Source organism: Centroberyx affinis, unplaced genomic scaffold (genome assembly GCF_046629955.1).
Source record: "Centroberyx affinis isolate AG114_WGS23_722 - 3 ecotype Tasmania unplaced genomic scaffold, CSIRO-AGI_Caff_v1 ptg005012l_1, whole genome shotgun sequence".
Lineage (NCBI taxonomy): Eukaryota > Metazoa > Chordata > Actinopteri > Beryciformes > Berycidae > Centroberyx > Centroberyx affinis.
Window position 1 is genome coordinate 1 of NW_027282468.1, and position 22,274 is coordinate 22,274.

Genomic DNA, 22,274 nt, shown 5'->3' on the forward strand with positions numbered 1-22,274 from the left:
GTCTTTATGTCTGTGTGTGTGCACGTCATGTGTGAGTAATGTGATGTTTCATGATTGAGAAGGAACACAGTACTCCAGTGCGTTTCTATTGGAGGATGCAGCTGGTCGTTGGGTTCTCATCATATCAGTACTTCATCAGACCTGAGTATTTGTTTTGAATGCTTGCTTTCAGACCTGAGTATTTGTTTTAAATGTTTGTTTTCAGACCGGAGTATTTGTTTTGAATGCTTGTTTTCAGACCTGAGTATTTGTTTTGAATGCTTGTTTTCAGACCTGAGTATTTTTGAATGACTGTTTTCAGACCTGAGTATTTTTGAATGACTGTTTTCAGACCTGAGTATTTTTGAATGACTGTTTTCAGACCTGAGTATTTTTGAATGACTGTTTTCAGACCTGGGTATTTGTTCTGAACGCTTGTTTTCAGACCTGAGTATTTTTGAATGACTATTTTCAGACCTGAGTATTTGTTCTGAACGCTCGTTTTCAGAACTGAGTATTTGTTTTGAATGCTTGTTTTCAGACCTGAGTATTTTTGAATGACTGTTTTCAGACCTGAGTATTTGTTCTGAACGCTTGTTTTCAGACCTGAGTATTTTTGAATGACTGTTTTCAGACCTGAGTATTCGTCTTGGATGCTACTTTGGGGCGATATCGCGAGTTCCTTTTCGGTTGAGCATAAAGCATAAGTTTAAGGTTGGTGCTGTTTAGTCACTGTAACATGCAGTGACAAGAACTAGAGGTGTTTACTATAGGATTTCCTGTTAAACCACGCTGAGTCACATGGGTCAACATGTGTGCCAGTAACTGAAAAACGAATCATTATATTTCAGGTTTGAGATCTTGACAAGCCCATCGCTGACATGGAAAATCCACAGAAATGACTTTGATTAACAGGCCACAGCTGGGCATACTATATTTCCATGTGAAGCCCTACATTTACAGCGTTAAAATTCTGACATGAATTGATGATGTTTTTCGAAAATGAATATGTCAATGATATGATTTATGTTCACAGAAGCTGATGTGACTATTAGGAAGGACCCAACATGGCCTCTCCACATCCACTCATCCATCATCCCTTGGGTGAGTCATAACTGATGTTCAGTAGAACCTGTGTCAGTGTCTTTGCTGTACATGCTAATCACAGGAAGGCAAGACACCTTCCATTGGAAAGACTGGACACTGAGGCATGGACTAGGTATAAATCATGCTGGGTTGGGCCAATTTAGTTGTGATAGGTGATATATCTCCATAATACTGCTTATTAATACCATCATTTAAAACCAAGTACCTAAGCGACCTTCCCTCATTCAAAAACGTTGGATTAAAAGAACGCTTCAGGCCCTCCTCGACTTTGTTCCCAGTGATCTAGTGGTAAACTAGAAAGATACTCGGAGAGCGCAGACCTCCGCCAAGGTTTGTGCTATTATTGCTTGTTCGTGAGTCGGATCCGGATCCGCTCCAAAATGTAATGGGTTCTGCCTTGGCCCATGCTACACCCACAAAGTTTGATGAAAATCGGGCCAGTAGTTTTTCTGTAATCCAGCTGACAGACAAACAGACAAACAAACAAACAAACGGCACCGAAAACATAACCTCCTTGGTGGCAAGGTTATTATCGTTAAAGAAAACTAACGAAATAATGAAAACTAGGTGTGAAAATACATTTTCGTTAACTGAAATGAAAATAAAAACGAGGCTTTACAAAAAAACGATAACTAACAGAAACTGTATTGTGTGTTTACTAAACTAATTAAAAATAAACTAAAATTATAGAGAAAATGTCTTTAGTTTTTGTCTTTGTCAATTTATTTCATACATAAGCCTAGTATTTTGAATTTTTGAATCTCGCCCCTGACAAATACCCCATATTACAAAAAAGCTAAAACTAAGCATTTTCAACAAAAAAAACGAAACTAAACTAGCAAACCCGCTTTAAAAACTAATTAAAACTAAACTGAAATTGAAAACAAAAAGTCAAAACGAAATAAAAAATAAAAACTGAAAAATGCAAAACTATAATAACCTTAATTGGTGGAGGTAATAGTAAGGTGGGTATGCAATGATCTTCTGTCAGTGATCATCATAAGGTGCTATGAAACTTTGTCACATTGTGGTAAAAATCATGTCCTACAAATCAAGCCTGAGCAGTGTATAATAAAAGGCAGTAAAAGTTCTGCTACTTTGAAACTTTGTATCTTAGCTGTCGTTTTTCACACAACTCCCAATAATCGTCTTTGTATGCAAATGAATCTTGATGACATCACACATACTTCCGGGTTTTACATGAGCTGCTGCCATACAGTGATATATGGCAATTTATATAGGCTAGCTAAATCTTCTTGTCCTGGTAAGACAACACATTGGCCTACGTAGCATTTTATATAAAATCACACTGATTTATGAACAGTGCTTCTATATGTATGTAATATGCTATATTAGCTACAGCAGTGGTTCTCAACTGGGGGTCTGGGGACCACCAGGGGTCCTTGAGGGAGTTCGAGGGGGTCCCCAGCAAATTGAAAAACTGTAAAACTTCAGCATTATTTCATTTACAAGAAGTTAACACAAGTAGAGAATATAGAAGAATGACTGTTTTGGTTATAGTATCACTGTAATCTCTCTACCTACAATACAGACAGTCATGGAATTCTGGACAAAATCATATCTGACAATAAAAATATTCTCAGATTTGGGTTTGAGAGACAAAATGTTATCAAATGGCGGTCCGGGGCCCAAATGTGGACTAAATTAGGGGTCCTTGATATAAAAAAGGTTGAGAATCACTGATTCACACTCCAAACATGAACCCAGGGCTTAGGATTCAGGTAAGGCCTGGCTGTCGCTGGAGATTGACTCATTAATCCCCTGCTGCTCTGGGGAAGGGCCCACTAGCCTACTTACCATATGCTGTCTAAGAAGGACCAAGCTTCTCCAGGCCATATGTTTCTTGGACAACCTTGACACAAATGCTTCTGTCAGGCAGAGGGGCATTTAGCAGCAGCAGCCGGTGGGATTGGCACAGTGAACTCTGAATGCCTCCCTCTGGCGCAAAATGCTGGAAAGAATGTACAATATAGGAAAGGAAACTGAAGATATTAAAATGTGTGCTGTTATTTTTTTTTTTTTTTTCTTCTCCCAAAGATGAAGAGGATGCTTTTTCAGTTTTTTTTTTTTTTTTTAGGTTTACATTTCAGTTCTACCAAACACCCAATAGGTTATTGTGAAATCTGCTGTAATATAGCCACAAGATGTAAAAGTAAATGATTGTTGGGTGTGTGTACATGTCATGTGTGGTGCTGATAAGGAGTGACAGCCACAGGGTTACTGTACCTGTAACACTCTACGTTTCCCACGCTGCTGAGGAGTCAACGATCTGTTTAGCCCAGTGGTTCTCAAGGTGGGGTCCGAGGACCACCAGAGGTCCTTGAGGGGGTTCCAGGGGGTCCCCAGCAAACCGGTGAATTGTTAAACTTCACCATTTTTTAATTTACAAGAAGTTAACACAATTAGAGAATGTGGAAGAGTGGCTGTTTCGATCATGTTTTCACTGTTATCTCTCTACCTACAATACAGATAGTCATGGAATTCTGGACAAAAGTCATATCTAACAATAAAAATATTCTCAGATTTGGGTCCAAGAGACAAAATCTCATCGAATGGGGGTCTGTGGCCCAAATGTGGACTAAAGTAGGGGTGCTTGATATGAAAAAGGTTGAGAATCACTGGTTTAGCCTATCACCTAACAGAGGGCCGGCCACTCATCCTAGGTTAGGCTTTCTACTCTGACAGGCTTTATGGTTCAACCTAGAAATATGAAAAATGAATCAAAATGCAGATTGAGAGAGTTTTAGAAATACAAACATTTTTGGAGGCAGAGGACTCAATGGGCAGAGCCAAAGAACCACATTTTTTTGGAGCGCAAGTTACCTAACTGGCAAACTTGAACGGCAAAGAAGGAACTGTGGTCCATCCATCCATTTTCCATACCGGCTTAATCTTATTCAAAGTTCGGGGGGAGCTGGAGCCTATCCCAGCATGCATTGGGCGGAAGGCAGGGTAATTCCCTGAACAGGTCCCCAGTCAATCGCAGGGCAAAATAAAAAATCAAAATGGCAATGATTTCATTTTTTCTTTCATTCATGACCATGGCATCCATGGTCTTGGAAGGTCAGCAGCTAGCGAACTAGCTTACCTGGACAGCTATAGGCTAGTATGGCTAGTTTGAACTTTGAACTTAGAAGCTAGGGGCGCTAACTAGCTTAGTTAGCTATAGACTAGTATGGCTAGTTTGAATATAGCTAACCCAGATAGGGAGCGTATCTATGTTCCCAGGGTCCTATGTTCCCAGGGTCCTATGTTCCCAGGGTCCTATGTTCCCAGGGTCCTATGTTCCCAGGGTCCTAAGTTCCCAGGGTCCTATGTTCCCAGGGTCCTATGTTCCCCAGTTCAATATTCTGTTAACACACATTAACCCTCCTATTGTGTTTGGGTCAAATTTGACCCATTTCAAGTTAAAATATTTCATAAACATTATCCAGTTTTTTTTATTGGAACAAGGCTTTAAAACAGCTATATAAACCTAACCCTAATAAAACCAATGGTTAGCATTTTATTTGATTTTGAAGGTCTCTAAAAAAAATTGTTACATCTGTCAAATCTGACCCAGCAGAGAATATTAAAGAGTCTGGGTGGTTCTGTGGATAAAATTTTACTCAAACTTGACTCAAACTCTTGTTTGGGTTGGGTTTGATCCACAAAACTACCCAGAATGTTTTATGCCACAATAGCCCATGTCATATTAAGCGAATACAGAGCTGGGGAACATCTTTTTCAGGTTCCCATTATGTGCTATATAGAGCTGGGGAACACAGGACCCTGGTAACATAGGACCTTGGGAACATAGGACCCTGGGAGAGCACATATGTAGCACTGGGGAACATAGGACCCTGGGAACATAGGACCCTTTGTCATGTTCCCATTATGTGCCATATAAATCTGGGGAACATAGGACCCTGGGAACATAGGAATGACTCCCCCAGGATAACTTAGTATGGCTAGACTGCATTTTTTTCCGTTAGTAGCAACAGTGCAAGGCTTCATATTGTTTGCTACATCCTCTCTTACCTCTTGTCTTGTTCACTGAGCTTCAGTCTAACGTTACTCTGCCAGAAAAACTGTCTTTCTTTGGCGCCGCCCACTAAGATGTAACTCAACCAATGAGAATTTCTGCCTCCAGGGCAGCTCTGCCTCTGAGACATATCTGTAGAACGAACTCCAATCTACAAACACAATACAGTTATGAAAATGAGGGATAGACACTCCTCTAAGATCTGGTTTAGTTGAGTTCAGATGAAGGTCGTCAGTACTGCAGCACTGAGGGTGTATGAACACTGCAGGATTTTGTTAAAGGAATAGTTCACCCAAAAATGAAAATTCTGTCATCATCTCCTCCCCCTCATGCCAGTTGAAACACAGGTGAAGTTTGTCTTTATAACACACAGGGAGGCTGCCAGCACAACTCCATAGCAGCCTTCTCCAAAACAACTGAAGTCAATGGGGACCTAGACCTAGAAATGATAACTGGGAACATGGTAACATTGAGATTGTCTCATCTCCTCACGTGAAGTATCTTATGTTTAGATTTAACTTATTTGCACAATGATTAAACAAAGAAGAAAAGACAAACTACATTAATAGAACCCAGAAAGAAGATTCTGCATTTGTAAATGCATGTGCAGTTTCTTAGTGTGTGCTAAGAAAACTCAAGAAGCTTATAAAAATATCTATAATATATATATACAGTATATTTAAAGCACAATATTGTGTTATATCATTTGACGATAGAGAGCAACAAAGTAGACATTTATTTATATGAAAATGGTGTGTTATTTCACTTTTTTTTTCTTTGCCCATTTCCATTTGCTAGCAATGACCTTTCACTGACCTCATCCGCTGCCTCTGCTGAAATTTTGAATTGAAAATGTATTCACAGCTGCCAATGCCACCAGATTATCTGCAATCTTATTTTTTGACAATCATAGTTTTAGTGGCAAATAAAAATATGGGTCAAATGAGTTTCAGTGGGTTTACCCTCCACCGCATCCCTGGACACAGAAATCCTCCAAAACTACTGATATAAGGTCAGTTTTGTTATTTCCATGTCGGCCAAGCTCGCCAGCAGAAACTGATTAACCTTGGTTAACCTTGACAGCTGGCACTCTACTGCCTCTTTAGACACAACAATGCTTACGTAGAGGAAGTCTCGGTTCTACAATTTGAAGATTAGCCCTAAACGTACAGCACTAGTCTTACACTTCTCATTCGCTTCTCGTTTTCAGTGTCTATATCCAACGGGGCGTCGCACATGGAGGAAGAGGAGGATGAGGACGAAGGGGGAGAGAAGTTTGAGTTTGACGACAGCGATGGAGAAGCGGATTCTAATGCTTTGGCGAAGAGCAACCGAACCATAGAAGCAAGAAGCACAAACCTTAACCTAAAGCATTCAGCCAAAACAAATACAGTGGGTGCTGTGGAAGGGCCAACGAGGCAGGAAATCAATGGCACACCCCCTATAAGGCAGGAGGTCCAAAACACTCCCTCACTGTACCACCATTTCTACTGCTCAGGTGAACTTAGTCATAGATGTGGATATATTGAAATAATTTTGTAATATTTTTGTGTATTATTTATTATCTTGTTTTGTTTTTTTTTACATTTTGACAGATATGGAGGTCAGGGAGTCACCAGAAGGGTAAGTAAGGAGAAGTGTTGAAATACCAGCAAAACTCAGATCTGAGCTTTTGTCATGTCATGGTCATGAGTGACCTTTTTAAAGGAATAGCTCACCCCAAAATGAAAATTCAGTCATTATCTACTCACCCCCCCATGCAAGTAGAAAATCGGGTAAAGTTTATTTGAAAATCTCGCGCTTTTATTTTGAAGGAAACCGGAAGTCTTGTTTCTGCTAATTCGAGCTAGTCTTACCTATTTTAAACTCAACAGCTAGAGTGGCGATTTCAGCTAAATAATGGTGTAAACGTCGGTCTTTTCAAGACACTTTGGGATCTGTTGGCTTCAAGAGACTCGGGTTATCCTGGAAGAGCTGCATGGAGCCATTATATGGTTATTTTCCGTTATTTTTTTAACTCTGAAGACAGGTCTCCAGCAGCTTCAGTTGTTTCGGAGAAAGCTGCAATGTACTTCTTCCGGGGATCTCCGGGACTGTTGTATGGACTAACAAACTTTACCCGATTTTCTACTGGCATTGGGGGAGGAGTAGATAATGACTGAATTTTCATTTTTGGGTGAACTATTCCATTAAATCAAAATGCTTGTTGTTGTTTCAGGCGCTCCACTTCCTCTGATCTAGGACAGAGTGGTGAGGCAGAGAGTTTCTGGAAAGCCAACAGTATTTATGAAGGTGAGGAAGAGAGGGAACGTCGGTGTCTCTTATTGCAGCCCCATGATATATATCTATATACTCACAAAAGTGTGTGTGTGTGTTTGCGTTGTTCAGCAGAGGCACCACACCGAGCCAAGGAGTGGCTCAGTGTGGTTTCAGAGCTCACACTGCGATTAAACAAAGGTACACAACCCACCATTAGCATTAGTGATGTAGCTGGTAGCAATGGTATCATGCTGCGTTCCAAAGATGTTGCAAAGTCAGAAATTCCTACTTCCTTTGTAGGAAAAATGCAGTAGAATGGCCCTTCAAGTCAGAATTCCAAGTAAGACACTTGGGCAAAAATTCTCAAGCAAGTTTACATCAATATTCATATACATACATATGCACAAAACACCCAAAAAAGACTCTGAAGTAAACCTCAGCAACCTTAAATCTGTCAAAACACCAGTGTGGCAAATGGGTTAAACATGTAAATGTGAAGTTGTACTTTGCAGTTGGTAGCGCTCTATGCTAAATAGATGGGTAACACTGCCAATTATTACATTTTTTTCTGATTTGAATTTTATGTGTTTTCAGTTTAGAAAATATCAAACAGAGTCAAAGATTCAAAAGAATCCCATGAGACAAAAACCAAGTCTTAACAGATCTCTTCTACAGAAAAACATCTACGGGTAAGAGGAGGGAGGAGAGAAAAGAGAACACTTGCTTGTAGTCAGCTCAGCCAATAAGAAGTCATGTAACACTAGCCTGTAGTAAGCTCAGCCAATCAGCAGCCATGTAACACTCAAATTTAGTCAGCTCAGCCAATCAGAAGTCATGTAACACTAGACTGTAGTCAGCTCAGCCAATTAGCAGCCATGTAACACTCAAATTAAGTCAGCTCAGCCAATCAGAAGTCATGTAACACCTGCTTGTAGTCAGCTCAGCCAATCAGAAGTCATGTAACACATAAAAAAAAATGAATGCAAAGTGAATTGCAAAAAAAATCAAAGTGACAGCATCAAAACATTTTGACAAACTAGTGGGCCAGTAGTTTCAGTGTTTGGGCCAGTAACTTTGAAAAACAACTGGCTCACATGGCAAGGAACGGAAAACATGGAACACAGAATTTCCAACCAGGAATTTCCAACTTCCGACTTGGAATGAAACGCAGCATTAACTAGCTGTTAGCATTGGTAATCACAGACAGGACTTTTGTTCTGTGTGTGTGCGTGTGTGTGTGTGTGTGTGTGTGTGTGTGCGTACCATGAACAACTTAGTCCCTTAGAATGCTAGTTTAAATCATATTTAGTCAGATTATAGCCTACTCTTTGGAATATGGAAACGGTTACCTTGTCGTTGTGTAGCAAATAATCTTGTCCACCATTCTGCTTACCAGATTGTCGCAGTCTTGACAGGCTACAGAGTAAGTAATGTGGTAACACTTTACAATAAGGGTACATTAATTAATTAAGGGTTAGTTAATGCTTATTAAGCATTAACTAACCCTTAAGCATTAACTAACCCTTAACTTAGTGACCCTTATTGTAAAGTGTTACCAGTAATGTGTATGTGAGACCTGTTTTTGTGGCTTAGACTCTTTCTGTATCATCAGTTTAAATCAGTAATCTCCCCTAAAGATACCAATCTGTAGCTTTAACCAGAACATAATTAAATAACTCAATACTCCCAAGTGTATATAGAAATATTAAATTACATGCCAAGAGCTTGGAACAATACCTGATGCTATTCTAAAGCTTCCACTGACAGCAAAGAAATAGTAAGTGTAGTAAAAGTAATAGTTCCGATCGTAGGGTCTGGATTCATGTCCTTAAGATGGCAGACCAGAGTGGGGCTAGGCTTGGGCTGATATTCGATAATATTGAATATCGGGATATTTTGTGCATATCGCAATATTTCCTGTGATCAACAACAGCTAAAACACTGGCACTAAAGCTGGTCAGATGGATCTGTGATAAAAAAAAAAATTGGATTAAATATTGGGAACTGGGCCAAACTCTTCGAGCAAATACACCTTTTCCTCTAGTCAGCATTACTTCAACTATAGGATTTAAACTGATGGTATCTCATTTCATTGTTCTCCAGGGACGCCTCCGGATGCCAGTCCGGATGAGGCCAGCAGTCCAGCACCTGGATCGGACCGTCCGCAGACCGAAGACCCGATATCTGATCCGGACAAGCCGACCGGCCGAGACGCATCGACTCGCAGCCCAGAAAGCGTGGCCAGACCGGATCAGGTCAGCAGCCTGGAGGTCATCTATGACGACGTGCCCTCTGAAAACCTGCAGTCCCCTGTGGAAGGTGAGGACTCTGGACTGGAGAACAGTGTGTAATATGATTTTACATTTTTTTTAATTTGGACATAAAGTAGATCAGTGGTTCTCAACGTGGGGTCCAGGGACCACCAGGGGTCCTTGAGGGCATTCCAGGGGGTCCCCAGCAAATTGATGAATTGTTAAACTTCATTATTTTGTCATTTTAGAATGACTATTTTGATCATAGTTTCTCTGTTATCTTTCTACCTACAGTACAGATAGTCATGGAATTCTGGACAAAATCATATCTGACAATAAAAATATTCTCAGATTTGCATCCGAGAGACAAAATCTCATCAAATGGTGGTCCGTGGCCCTAATGTGGACTAAATTAGGGGTCCGTGATATGAAAAAGGTTGAGAACCACTGAATTAGATTATAAGCACATTATGAGTGCATGATAGCTACTATAACCAGAGCTAGATTTAATTTTTTTCCCCTATTTGCTCCCAATTTTGTCGCTCTCAGCTTGATGTAAAAATAAACACAAAATGCAAAAGAAATGATAAGGTTGAATACTGTATGGGACAACTGCATCGTTAATGACGTGATATTAAACTCAATGTAATTTGCTGATGTTTGTCTGATTTGAAAATTGTAAGAATAGTCTATTAATGCCTCTAATGGGCTTAGAATGTGTATTATCACATTGTGCATACTTGTGTCTATGTAGTTCACAAGTGTAGGTAAAACACTGGTGAGTCTTTAGTTTCATTGTTGTGAAACATCAAAACTTTGGCAATGGCGTTGTTATTGACTGTGGTTAGCGTTGGGTGGAAGTGAGGTTAGCAGCAGTTGAAGCTGACCCCTGATCAGCCTCTACCAACACACTTAGCCTAGCTGGACGTGGCAAAACTGACCTTATATCAGTGATTTTGGAGCATTCTTGGGGCAAATGTGGATACCTTACATAGAGGATAGAGGAGGATGTAGTCATTGCTAGCCACTCACGATGGCTCAATTATACCAATACAATATGACTTATATGTCATATTGAGTGTGTTTTGAGTCCAAGTGTAGTCTTGTATGTTGATAAATATTGCTAATACAGTGCATGTACAGTAGGGTTAGATTATTTCATGTCTTGTTCTGTGTCATTTAGTGTGTGGTCTTCTGTAATGACGGTCTTGTAACTTTAGGTGGCTACTGTATCCTATCCATCTCTGGGTATTATCCTTGTCCCGCAAAATGATTTGAACCCTCATGGAGTTATGCATAAATAAATGATCCCTTCATGAGATGCACCTCCCTAACTCGTATCAACTGTAAATAAAATGACAATTGTACTTAAAAGAAAAAAGTCAGCATAATACGAAAACTTCAAACCCAGGTGTCGTGTCCTCACTATATTGACCTCATTATGCGATTAATCTGTTATTCTATGAATATATTATACTAAATTATATAATAAATGCTGCTCAACAGGAATTGAAATGGACTGTCAAATGCATTGTTTTGTTAGAGTACAATTTTCAACCTGTAGGCTATCCAGGCCAGTGATTCTCAACCCTTTTCATATCAAGGACCCCTAATGTAGTCCACATTAGAGCCACAGCCTCCCATTTGATGAGATTTTGTCTTTCCGACCCAAATTTGAGAATATTTTTTATTGTTAGATATGATTTTGTCCAGAATTCCATGACTATCTGTATTGTAGGTAGAGAGATAACAGTGAAACTCTGATCAAAACAGTCATTCTTCTACATTCTCTAATTGTGTTCACTTCTTGTAAATGAAGTAATAGTGAAGTTTAACAATTCATCAATTTGCTGAGGACCCCTTGGAACCCCCTCAAGGACCCCTGGTGGTCCCCGGACCCCACGTTGAGAACCACTGATCTAGGCAAACTTTGCAAACTTGGAAATATTTCACAAAACTGCCATTTTTTTTCCTAATTGTGTAAATAATGTTGCCAGTTCAATTTTTTAAGTTTTGTTGTGGTAAATTCAGACAAAGATGTGGTATGACAAGACAATAACTATACAACACTCTTCCGTCTATTGGCTCGTAGATGGAGATGACATCTATGAGGACATCCAGAGACCCTGCCGCCGCGGCTCCAACAATAACGGCTGGAGCTCCAGTGAGTTTGAGAGTTATGACGAACTGTCAGACAGCGAGACCAAGCCTCCAGCTCGCAGCAGTAAGGTAACTGACCCCAAATCTGTTCATTTTCCCTTTTAGTAAGAATTCCTTATGTTATTATGTTATTGCCTGCAAATGAGCCCAAAATTAGGGTTAGACTGATACATGCGTTTGCCAGTATATGAGGCCGATATTGGCCTTGTATGTTATATCAGATATGAACCAGTCAGGTCTTGCCCACCTCCCATATGATGGATATGATGCTTGGATATGATACTTTTGGATTTTTTTTTTTTTGGGCCCTGGAAATAATATGGCTATCAGAGGTATGGAAGAGGATTAGGGCCACATGTGAAAAATGTGTTTGAGTTCTGAGTTTAAAGTCAAAATTCTGAGAATAAAGTAGGGCTGGGCGATAATTCAATATTATCGTTTATCGTCTTTCAGTGGAATCATATCCTGATGATATGAAGATATTTTGATATCGTGACACACATTTCTGCTGTCTGAATTGATGATGACAAGCAAATTTCAATAAAATGAGGTATGGTAGGAATATTATTTGAATATTTCTGTTTTGTTTGACATCACACCTAACATTACCATTCGGTTCAATGAGATGTACATTAATTTGATTATTTAATGTGATTTTGCATACATGAACCATATCGTGATATATATTGATATCGAGAAAAATCCTTATGATTATCATGATATTGATTTCAACCATATCGCCCAGCCCTAGAATAACGTCAGAATTTTGAGATTAAAGTCAGAATTCTGACACTAAGCTCTGAATTCTGAGTTTAATCACACAATTCTGACTTGAATTCTGACTAATCAGAATTCAAATTTTCCACGTGGCCCTAATCCTCTTCTGTACAAGAGGGACATTACGTAAAATTACCGTAAATTATTGTAATAAATGACCTTGAAAAACCCATACTGGGTCAAAACCAAAACGCCTTGCTGGAAGAGAACCACAACTCGCACTGAATGCAGATCGCATTGAAAGTACCATCTAAACCCTGGAAGTGAGGAAGTGAAGGTATATTTCTGGCAGTCCCTTGCCCTGTCAGCAGTTCTCTCTCAGTTCCTCCTTACTCCTGCTACTGGACTTTCCCCCCCCCCACCCCTGCTCGCATTGTTTTAGTTTGAAGTGTTTTGAAAATGAGCCAGTACAACTCGCGTGAAGTGTCAGAGTCGAGACGTCGGTCAGTCAAGGAGGAGTGAGGAACCTTTACGCTGTTTTGCACCAGTTTTCCATGCCAAGGATTGTTTTTTTTTTCACGTCTTGGATACTGTTTTTTTATGCGGGTTGTGAAGAAGGAGAACTGATATATTTCTATGGAAGAGATCCACTGAAACATGCGGTAGGTAGGTAGGTAGGTGTGTGTCTTAGCTTAGTCATAGCTTAGGGAAATAAAGGAAATAACGTGAATCGGACAGACGATCTTTCGAGTCATAATGCATTTGAATTTATAGAATGTGTATATATGACCAGGGTAAATACAGACATGGATAAACTGTAAACCTCCAGGTGGTGATCATCATAAGCCAATGACCCCATTCATAAAAGGTCTTAAAGGAATAGTTCACCCAAAAATGAAAATCCTGTCATCATCTACCCACCCTCATGCCAAATGAAACACAGGTGAAATTTGTTAGTCCATATAACACACAGGGAGGTTGCCAGCACAACTTGGTAGCAGCCTTCTCCAAAACAACTGAAGTCAATGGGGACCTGTTCTTTAGAGTTCCAAAACAAAAACAGCCAAACAATCACACTGTGAATAGAAAGACCTATACACCATTATTTGTTGCAAATCAATCAGCTGTAGTTAAGATTTGCACTAAATGATGGTGTAAATATACTGTAGGTCTTTTTGGAACTCTGAAGAACTGGTCCCCACTGACTGCTATGGAGTTGTGCTGGCAACCTCCCTGTGTGTTATATGGACAAACTTCACCTGTGTTTCAACTGGCATGAAGGGGGAGGAGATGATGACAGAATTTTCATTTTTGGGTGAACTATTCCTTTAAGTCCTACCCATGTCTTCCAATCCACTGACATGAAATTTTCCAATACATGGCTCCTACAGACTCTACTGTACATATTATATTTGGGACCAATTGCTATGGATTATACACACTTTCAACAGTACTATATGAATGAATGGTATATAAGTAATCAATTTTTGGGTGAACTATTCCTTTAAACTCCACAAATGAAAACGTGGATATACAGCGTTTAGGTGGGTTTAGCCTCCACTAACATCCTAATTATGACATATGCGATTTTGGCCTCTGTATATTCTACCGCGTCGCTTCTCTTCCTCTTGGAATCCCCAGTGTTGAACTTACGCTATCTCTTTCTCTCCTCCTCCTCCTCCTCCTCCTCCTCCGACGCTAGCCGTCTCCAGATGTGCAGAGCCTGAAGGAGCGCTGCGCCCTCACCAGGCGGGAGCTGGCGGTGCGCCTCGGTGCGCCCGACGTGGCCCACATCAAGCAGAGCTGCGATATTAAGGTAAAGCTTTCTCCGTCGTGGGCCTTCAGGTCTGAGGCCGGTCCTGCTGCCTCTTATCTGGCTCCGTTAAGTAGAGCACCGCATGTATTCAGAAGTTACTGATGGCTGTCTATGGCAGTGATTCTCAACCTTTTTCATATCAAGGACCCCTAATTTAGTCCATATTAGGGCCATAGACCAGTGGTTCTCAAATTGTTAAACTTCATTATTTCATTTACAAGAACAATTAGAGAATGTAGAAGAATGACTAGATTTTGATCATAGTTTCACTGTTATCTCTCTATTCTGGACAAAATCATATCTAACAATAAATATATTCTTAGATTTGGGTCTGAGAGACAAAATCTCATCAAATGGGGGTCCGTGGCCCTATTGTGGACTAAATTAGGGGTCCTTGATGTGAAAAAGGTTGAGAATCACTGCCATAGACCCCCATTTGATGAAGAATGACTGTTTTGATCATGGTTTCACTGTTATCTCTCTACCTACAGAACAGATAGTCATGGAATTCTGGACAAAATCATATCTGACAATAGAAATATTCTCAGATTTGGGTCTGAGAGACTCATCAAATGGGGGTCTATGGCAGTGGTTCTCAACCTTTTTCATATCAAGGACCCCTAATTTAGTCCACATTAGGGCCACGTACCCATTTGATGAGATTTTGTGTCTCAGACCCAAATCTGAGAATATTTCTATTGTTAGATATGATTTTGTCCAGAATTCCATGACTATCTGTATTGTAGGTAGAGAGATAACAGTGAAACTATGATGAAAACAGTCATTCTTCTAGATTCTCTAATTGTGTTAACTCATTGTAAATTAAATAACGGTGAAGTTTAATAATTCATCAATTTGCTGGGGACCCCCTGGAACCCCCTTAAGGACCCCTGGTGGATTATAATGATGATAATACACCACTGCAACATATTTAGCGTACGTTACAATCAATCAAACAACAGATAGCTATACTGTATATCCTTCACTCTACTTGCCATGATAGGCAGCAAATTATTGAATTATTGAAATATTCCATCTTCAAATTCACTCCTGAACCGATGTACCTTTTCAAATATACTCAATATACAGATGTAGATGACACACACCAAAGGTCATGACCGTAGCCACATATGAGGTCCAGACCTCGGTAATTTTTTACGATAATGTTTCATACTTTTGGATGTCATTAATAAGCATTGTGTCACTTTTGGGGCTGAGGTCGATTTCCCACTGCAACGCACTGAGCATTCAATGTAGGAACTGTATGTATTAGCCGCTTGGGCTATTTGTTTGTATTCATGTGTGCAGAATAAATAACATACAGTGATTTTATACATTTTCACATGTTTTTATGCATATTTAAATAATCTGAACATTTCAGTCTCCTGGACATTCCTGGTAATATAGTCAACATTTGAATTCGCTTTGGCCGGAGAAATATTTGTAGACATTGAGAACCTTGGAGAGCGACAAGACTGTCACACATACACACACACACACACACACACACCAGGTAAATGAATACAGAAACATGTATTTTTATCAGTAAGGACTAAGGGTGGGAGAGAGGAATGACGGAGAGAGGTGTGTTGTTGAAATGTTCACATGCTTTCTCTTTCTGCTTCGGAAAATGAAAAAAAAAAAGATAATCTCTCTCTGTCTTTTCACTCTGCCAGCCCTGCCTGTATGCAGTAGTGTCACCAGCAACATCTTTCATCTGTGGTTTTTTTTTTTTTTTTTTTTTTTTTTCAGGTACAGCAGTTGATGAAAGCGGCAAGGAATGGTACCAAGGACGGCCTGGAAAAGACAAAGTTAGCCATGTTTCGTAAAGTCTCTTTCCTGCAGAGAAAAGAATCTACAGGTAACTGGGATTGGGTTTGACAATCCTGACCGATTTATATGTGGAACCAAGGGCCTGATTCAGACCATGAATTAAAGCAATATTCCACTTAGTTTTAACATGGGGGTTATTCGGCACTTGACCGCCATGAAAACCAAGAATATAAACTAATCACTAAGATCGGATGCAGCTGGACGAGTTTGTAGCCTTCAGATTTTTTCTATCCATTCATTTGAATGAAGCCACAAAAATAGCCTGAAAACTGACATTTAACATGTTGGTGAACAGATTCAACAACAGATCCCGCTTTTAAGACAATAAAGCAGTCCTTGGTCTTTCATCATTTTGCATTTCTATTCTTGGTTTACACTAAAATATTATAAAATAATTATTATAAATAATTTAGTATTTAAAAATAAAAGTACATCCGGTCTCCCAAACAGGAACTATGTCTCCTAAATGGTATCCCTCCGCTATGTTGTCTTCTATCAATAAAAATGCTATTTGGCAATTGAAAATCACAGTAGCGGGATGTTGTTGAATATGTTCACCAAGGTGTGAAATGTCAGTTTTCAGGCTATTTTTGTGGCCTCATTCAAATGAATGGGAAGTAAGAATCGCTACAAACTCGTCCAGCTGCATCTGATCTCGGTGAGTAGTTTTATATTCTGGTTTTTCATGGCGGTCAAGAGCTGAATAACCCCCGTGTTAAAACTGGAATAGTGGAACATGGCTTTCAAGCTCTGTTCAGTGCCCCCACACCCTGCAGTTACTGTGGGGATTTGTGACATTCTGCAGCATAAAACTGAGGTAACGATGTAAGTCAAGGCACATTCCACTTCATATTATGATACTTTAAGTGATGAATATGTAGGAACAGGTGCCCCCCCCCCCTTCACATTATCTCGAAGGGCATGTTGCCAATTCAGCTTCAGATTCATTGACATTGCGTTGTAAGGGGGATCTGTGCATTTTTTTGCAACTCTGTGACTTGAGCTAAGAGTGCAGAGTTTTCATCGTATTCACTAAGAAATGTGTGCAAATTGAGTTGTGGTGTAAACAGGGCTTTGGAAAGAGCACAGTGTAAGCAAAGAACTCCTTCCCCACCAAGTGCAAATGTCTTCAGCTGGAAAACTAATCCACTAAGGCTAGAACCCTTATGCCCTAAAGCCCTTTATAATTGGATTGTTGTCTGATCTGACCTGCCCTAGGAACAACACAGTGCCCGACCCAGTGCCTGATTTGGTCATTTTTGGTGATACAGCACGCTTTTCCCTGCACACACCTTTAGTGAATCTGGGCCTCAACATTCGTGTCATCATCATCTTAAACAAAACTGAAAGAAAGGTGCATGGATTTTAAAGGCAGCATCCACTTTGAATGGTTCAAGTCTCAGTTGGAACGGCATACATCCATTTTTCCCTTTACAGTGTATGTGATGTCTTGTTGTCCTGTACCATATGTGTTAGTATGTACTGTACCACTATGGCAACACCAGTGGAGGGAAGAGTACTACAAGGTCCTTCTCAAGTAGAAGTATTGTGATTTTGCTGATGTGCTACTTAAGTAGAAGTAAAAGTACGGGAGTAAAAATGTACTGAAGTAAAAGTAAAAAATATCTAATTTAAAATGTACTCCGAGTAAAAGTTACTGAGTTGATGCTTATGGAGAGCCACAACGTTTGTACTCTGTAATGGATGTGATTAAAAGTGTTAGTAAAATACAAAAAAATAAGTATACAAAATAACTACTCAATTACAAGACAAATACATGTATATGTATTGTACTTGGTTAATAAGCTGATTCTGATTCTGTTTTATTTTCTAGGTGAAGGAAAGGATGATGCAGGTTACATGGATGTGTGTGTATCTGAGTTGAAGCACCCCCCACCCCAGCTCTGCCCTATGCCAGAGGGTCTCAGCAGCCAGCAGGTGTGTGTGTGTGTGTGTGTGTGTGTGTGTGTGTGTGTTAGTGCGTGTGTGTTTGTGTGTGTGGGATTGACTGTTGATTTGATGGAGATAATTACTCCAACTCTGTTGCACCCATAATGTGGAAGATTTCAATCAAATGTTAAAATAGGCGTAGGACCACCTAAGATTGAAAAAATCGGTCTTATTAGGGTTTGATTATTATGGATTTTAGAAGGCCATAATGATACTCATATTTTTGGATTGAAGCTGTAGCTGATATTCTGTGCTAATAATTAATATCTTTAAATTTGATCATTTTCATGGCAAAATAGAAGAAGACAAAGAATTTCATGCATACTTGTGTGGAATCCTATCAAAATATTGCAATAGACTCCAGGAATCAGTAATCCCTTAAAATCCCCTTACATTGACATTAATTCACCCCTTAATTCATGCAAAATCGCCTTAAAATTAGTTAAGGGAGCTACTAATAGACTAGACCCCATCAAAACCCCCTTAAACACCCCTTACTGTTTGACTGCTTACTTTCTAATTTAATGTAAAATTCAGGCAGACAGGAACTTTCTATTAATAACTCATAAATAACTCGATAAACCATGCACAAAAGGCAGAAAAAAAATCCCTTAATTTCTAGTGTCTCCACAAACCAACCCATAAATAAATCCCTTATAAACCTATGATGCTAACCTTACTTTTTTAAAGCTATGCTATTGTTTTATGGATAATTCATGTTTATGTCATGAGAAATTAAGGACATGTCAATCCAGGTTAAGAGCTTCCCATAGACAACCAGTGTAGCATTGATCGATTATACAATAACTATGTAATCAGTTCAACTGCATCATATCCCTCATATCAGAGGTGGATAACACTGACTGGACCAGATCCTATTTTTAATAAAAGGCCAATATCTGCAAACCGGTATATTGGTCTATAATGGTCTAACCCTAATTCTTATTGCAGATCATTTTTTCTCTCTAGACCTCTGGGATGTGAGGTGAGCATGTGAGGCTTAGCATGGATGGCTAGTTTCTAGTCTTCGGCTGATATTTGATATTCACAAAATATCGCGATATTTTGTGAATATCGCGATATTTCCCGCAGTATCTAGTGGTCATACCACTAGTAGATTATAGGTTTACAAGTAAAAATAACAAAAATAATTATACTTGAAGTGAAAAATTTACCTCTTTAATTCAAGTGGGTTCCCTTTTCCACAATCAACCTGTTTTTCTGGAAATGAGCAAACTACACCAAATGGCCATTGTTTCCTCCAGTGCTTGAATAGTAAGATAAAATTTCTAGGCTGTTATTAATAATAATTATTATTATTCTAGCCTAGGAAGTTGATGTTACTTGGAAGAAAAAAAAAAAAAAAAATCCTGGAAAAAAAAACAAAAAAAAAACGCCCCCTCCTCCCCACCCCCTCGCGATAACATTGTAGATCGCAATATTTCGGCGGGACAGTATCGCAATATCAAATTTTGGATATGGCCTAAACCTGCTGGCTCCTCTGTCTCGTTGTCTCTTGTCAGGTGGTCAGACGCCTCATCCTCAGCTCTATTGTTCAAAGTGAGAGGAGCTACCTGGACTCACTCAGGCGAATCCTCCAGGTGAGTCAGACCTCTCTTTCCAGGTCAGTAGCGTAAAGCTATGTTCATTAAAAAAAAAAAAAAAAAAAGCAGTAGGAATGAGACAATATGCTTACGTCACGATGCTATTTGATCCGCGATATGGGGGGGTGGGATTTCTGATTGCGGGGGGTGGGGTGCTTTAAATCAGTGATTCCCAACCTTTTTCATATCAAGGACCCCTAATTTAGACCACATTAGGGCCACGGACCCCCATTTGATGAGATTTTGTCTCTCAAACCCATGATATGATTTTGTACAGAATTCCATGACTCCATTCCAGACTATCTGTACTGTAGGTAGAGAGAGTGAAACTATGATCAAAATAGTCATTCTTCTACATTCTCTAATTGTGTTAACGTCTTGTAAATTAAATAATGCTGAAGTTTAACAGTTTGCTGGGGACCCCCTGGAACCCCCCTGAAGGACCCCTGGTGGTCCCCGGACCCCACGTTGAGAACCACTGCTTTAAATCACGATGTTGCGATGTAGACCAACCCTAATCGCGATTCGTTTTTCTGCCCCACGATACATGTCACATTTTTGTGTTGCGATATATTGAATTTCATTATATCATCCCATTCCTAATGGTTAGTATGTCACTCAGTTCGTTGAGTAACTTTAGGTTCTCCTAAATGGTCCTTAGTGACGTAGCACAATGTTTACACACCCACTGGACAGTTCCTCCTGGTATTTGTTTATTTTGCAATTGCAATAATTAATCCAAGTTCAAACAATCCCCTCCAATATGCAACTTTGAAACATTACCGCAGTGTTTCAGCATGAAATTATGAAATCTACAGAGGGCTTGGAACCTTTTCAAATAAATCCAGTCAAACCCTGTTTCAACAAACTATATCTGCCTTGTTCTTCTGCTACAATCAAGGACTCAATGGAGCAGTGATTCTCAAGGTGGGGTTCGGGGACCACCAGGGGTCCTTGAGGGGGTTCCAGGGAGTGCCCAGTAAATTGATAAATTGCTAAACTTCAGCATTATTTCATTTACAACAAGTTAACACAGTTAGAGAATGGAGAAGAATGACAATTTTGGTCAGAGTTTCACTGTTATGGATGGAATTCCGAACAAAATCATATTGAACAATAAAGATATTCTCAGATTTGGGTCAGAGAGACAAAATCTGATCAAATGGGACTCTCTAATGTGGACTAAACTAGGGGTCCTTGATATGAAAAAGGTTGAGAATCACTGCAATGGAGCTTTCTAGATGGAGACAATGAATTATAGTTTCATACATTAGTCTAAGAAGTGTACCTTGTTTTCCATTTAACCTGCAGTACTATAGTTTCCATTTATCCTAAGCCTTTGGTTTGCATCCTGCCAGTTAGAAGAACACAAAGTCTATCTCAAACATAAATGGGAGCTAATTTTTTTTATCTCTTTAGTACTACCCCGTAAATTTTTTTTCACCGATTCCCATAATGTTACCGCAAACAAAAACACCCTAAAATTGCATTAAAACGTTTGCGAAAAGCCTCTTTGGTCACAGTCACTGTGAAAGCCTGGAGGGACCGATAGGATAGAAAGTAAGGAAGCCACAGTGGGCCAAATTCCCCCCCTCCTTCTCCTGCCAGGAGTACCAGAAGCCTTTGCTGGAGCCGGACAGCCGCGTACTGAACCCCAGGAAGGTGCGTCCCATATTCTACCGCCTGCAGGAGATCCACCAGTGCCACTCCATGTTCCAGATCGCCCTGGCGTCCCGCGTGGCCGAGTGGGACCACAGCGAGAAGATCGGAGACCTGTTCGTCGCCTCGGTTAGTCACACACGTCTTCCCTTCCTTTCTCCCTGCCTCCCTTCCTTCCTTCCTTCCTTCCTTCCTGCCTTCCTTCCTGCCTTCTTTCCTTCCTTCCTTCCTTCCTTACTTCTCTAACCACAATGAGAAGATCGAAGACCTGTTCGTCGCCTCGGTTAGTCAAACACATCTTCCCTTTCTTTCTTCCTTCCTTCCTTCCTTCCTTCCTTCCTTCCTTCCTTCCTTCCTGCCTTCCTTCCTGCCTTCTTTCCTTCCTTCCTTCCTTCCTTACTTCTCTAACCACAATGAGAAGATCGAAGACCTGTTCGTCGCCTCGGTTAGTCAAACACATCTTCCCTTTCTTTCTTCCTTCCTTCCTTCCTTCCTTCCTTCCTTCCTTCCTTCCTGCCTTCCTTCCTGCCTTCTTCCCTTCCTTTCTTCCTTCCTTCCTTCCTCCCTTCTTTCCTTCCTTCCTGCCTCCCTCCCTTCCTTCCTTCCTTCCTTCCTTCCTTCCTTATTTCTCTAACCACAGTGAGAAGATCGAAGACCTGCTCTTCGCCTCGGTTAGTCACACACATCCTTCCTTCCTTCCTTTCTTCCGTCCTTCTTTCCTTACTTCCTTCCTTCCTTCCTGCCTTCCTGCCTTCCTTCCTTCCTTCCTTCCTTCCTTACTTCTCTAACCACAGTGAGAAGATGGAAGACCTGTTCTTCGCCTCGGTTAGTCACACACATCCTTCCTTCCTTCCTTTCTTCCGTCCTTCTTTCCTTACTTCCTTCCGTCCTTC

General features: G+C 40.1%; 1 pseudogene; it reads left to right on the plus strand.

The window, feature by feature from the left end:
• The window catches only part of LOC139666435 (rho guanine nucleotide exchange factor 10-like protein), a 45,540-nt pseudogene continuing 23,266 nt past the window's right edge, over positions 1–22,274 (plus strand).